The sequence below is a fragment of the Protopterus annectens genome, chromosome 13.part0 (assembly GCF_019279795.1).
Source record: "Protopterus annectens isolate FY-2018-M chromosome 13.part0, PAN1.0, whole genome shotgun sequence".
Classification (NCBI taxonomy): Eukaryota; Metazoa; Chordata; order Ceratodontiformes; family Protopteridae; genus Protopterus; species Protopterus annectens.
Window position 1 is genome coordinate 1368857095 of NC_056747.1, and position 3254 is coordinate 1368860348.

The 3254-nt window shown below is 36.2% G+C and overlaps 1 non-coding gene across 1 annotated transcript; it reads left to right on the forward strand.

Annotated features, from left to right (window-relative positions):
- The first annotated feature begins 2880 nt into the window (after positions 1–2880).
- LOC122788498 lies at positions 2881–3034 on the forward strand. The gene has a single exon (XR_006362697.1). It is a non-coding gene; the product is annotated as a small nucleolar RNA SNORA14 (small nucleolar RNA).
- Positions 3035–3254: the final 220 nt, after the last annotated feature.

The window sequence follows — 3254 nt, forward strand, 5'->3', positions numbered from 1 at the left end:
AGAAAGCATTCCGCATAATATGATGGAATTCTGTGAGTAGGGCAGTGGAAGCATTCGCATTCCCTGATGCAATAAAATTAATTAGGGGGATTTAGGAAGGATTGTAGGCAAGAATTAAAGTTTGAGGGTTCCTCTCTGCAAGTTGTATTTGAACAGAGGAACCAGGCAGGGCTGTCTTCTTTCTCCTTTATTTACTTTATATTTCAAACCATTGGGAAAGAAAATAAGGGACTCAGAAATTCAAGGATATAATTGGTATGGTAATTAAGAAACGTTGGCTTTATTTGGTGATATTAGTTTGTATCTAATAAATCCAGAAAAGGGCATCACATTGTTATGGAACATTTTGAGAGAGGTTCACATCTTTTTGGGATACAAAATCAATGAAAATAAAACAAACGCTATGGCCAGAAATGATGTACCCACACACAAAATTGTTTTAGTCCCTTTAGTTTTATATACTGGCCAGACATAATTTATCAAACAGAGAAATTGTGGACAGTAATAAAGAGTTGAAAGAATTTATCTGGGGGGGGGGTGCAAGAATTAAGTGGAATAAGTTCATGCTTCTAACAGAGCAAGGTGGTTTAGTATTACCTGATTTGAAGGGATATTTCAGAGCTACACAGTTAAGGCTTATTTATATATATATATATATATATATATATATATATATATATATATATATATATATATATATATATATATATATATATATCCACTTTATAATCTCGAAATACTGAAATCTCAAATTTCAGTATCTCGAGACCATAAAGTCGAACGTTCCAAATCCCGAAACCCCAAAACCATGAAACACAAACATAAACACACCATACACCACACAACACATACATCATCAAACCCACACTACAACAAACTAACAAACAAAACACACACAAACACAAAAACACAAATCAACAAACCTACACTACATATAAGCTGCACCCCCCCATGCCCCCCTACTTATATATACCAACTCCAAGATTGTACCAAACAGAAAAAGACAGCAAACTCACCACTACACACTCTACAGTACCCTCGCACACACACATCACAAATATACGAACACCACCACTTTCAACACTTAAACACTCATACTTTTACCTGCCTATCATATCCCACACATAAAACTTCCAAACATACTCACATACACTCAAACACATAGCTAAAACCCAACAAAATATCCACTTACCTTACATACCAGCTAAATCCACACACTACACGATACATCCTGCACACATTACATCCAGCGTCAAATACCGGAACACCATAACAGCGAATTCAACATTTCCAGATTTGTGCTTATGGAGTTTCAGGATTTAAAAAATTCCACTTTATAAGAATCAATCAGAGGAGATTAGAAAGGATTGAGAAGAGATGCTGGATAAGCAGTTAAGAAACAATGGGAGGATATATGTATGTCTCCCAAATGTGCAACAAACTCTTGAAGCTTTTAAGATCTTTGCTTGGAAGTGTTTACATAGGTATTTTGTACCCCAAGCAGACTGCAAAGAATGTTTCCCCAGGTAGATTGCAAATGTTGGAGGTATGATGGGGAAGAAAGAGGTAATTGGGAGCATATCTTTTGGAAGTGTAATGAGTTGGTAGACTTTAAAAATTCCATGCAGACTACTCTGTCAGAAATACTGGGCGAGCAAATTGGTGTAACTAAGGAAATGATTTTTTGAGCTGTGAAACAATCAGAATTGCCTAGACATAGTAAGGCCTTGTTGAGTTTAACTCTGGTGGCAAAGCAATCACTAGAAAATGGAGATCAAAATCTAAACCAACTGTAATAGAATCAGTGACTACAGTAACAGAGATAAAATAACTGCAAATGTGATCTCTAGAAAATGGTAGGGAGCAAATTAAATAGCAAAATGGTAATTGTGGAAAAATACATGCAGAGTAAAGTTTTGGAGGAGGAATGCGGTTTAAGGGAAGGCAGGAATTTAATGAGCTATGTAATGTTTGACTGACAATAACTGGATAGACTGTAAGTGATGTACAATGTTTGCAACTGAAAATATGTCAATATGGTTTGTTTCATTTATATAAATGTATGATTGCCTATGTCATAAATGATAATTAAATAAAGATGTTTCTTGTTAAAAAAAAAAAAAAGAGCAAGTCTGGACACAGGAATGCTGTTGGGGACTCCAAAAGCACTTTTAGAGCCTCTTGCTTTACAAACTTCATCAGCTGTTGTGTGCTTGTGGTGAGAGTAAAAAAACAATAAAAAATCTGTGTGGTTGGAATCCCGAGTGTTCTGTCTCTATTCTTAAATTGAGTAATTTTGAATTATATGCTCAGAACTCTTGCAGAACTCCTGTAGGTGACGTCACTTGTTCAGTGGTTTCAGGGTGTCGAATGTCAATGAGCTAGTAGTCAGTAGAATTGTGTAGCAGCCTGACTGTGACACACTTTGTATGTTTTGGGTTTCTTTCAAAGTTATAAACTTTGGTACTAGGATACATCATCATGTTAAACTCCAAATGTAGCCTAATTGAATCAGAAACGATGGGTAACATCATTCATACCTTTTATCTCACGTGCCTTCTCTACTTGCACAAAAATGTGTTCTCTGCTAATTTATCTAAGGAGTCTCACTGACATTCATAGTTCATTTCATTTAACATCATAAATGCAATAACCCCTTTTGGTATCCCAACATGTCAGTCAACTGAAAAGGCCCCACAGATTTCTAATAAAGAAAACTAATGGCCTCAACTCGCTAGCTATCTTGGTCAGTTAGCATTAGCTCGCTAACTATCCTGGTCGGTTAGCATTAACTCGTCAACTATCCTGGTTGGTTACCATTAACTCGCTAACTATCCTGACAGGTTAGCATTAACTTGCTAACTATCCTGATAGGGTAGCATTAACTCACGAACTATCCTGGTAGGTTAGCATTAATGCTAACCTACCAGGATAGTTTGTGAGTTAATGCTAACCTGCCAAGATAATTAACCAGTTAATGCTAACCTACCAGGATAATTCGTGAGTTAACTGGTTAATTATCTTGGCAGGTTAGCATTAACTCACAAACTATCCTGGTAGGTTAGCATTTACTGGCTAATTATCTTGGTAGGTTAGCATTAACTCACTAACTATCCTGATAGGTTAGCATTAACTCAATAACTATCCTGGTAGGTTAGCATTAACTGGCTAATTATCTTGGTAGGTTAGCATTAACTCACGAACTATCCTGGTAGGTTAGCATTAACTCACAAACTATCCTGATAGGTTAGCAT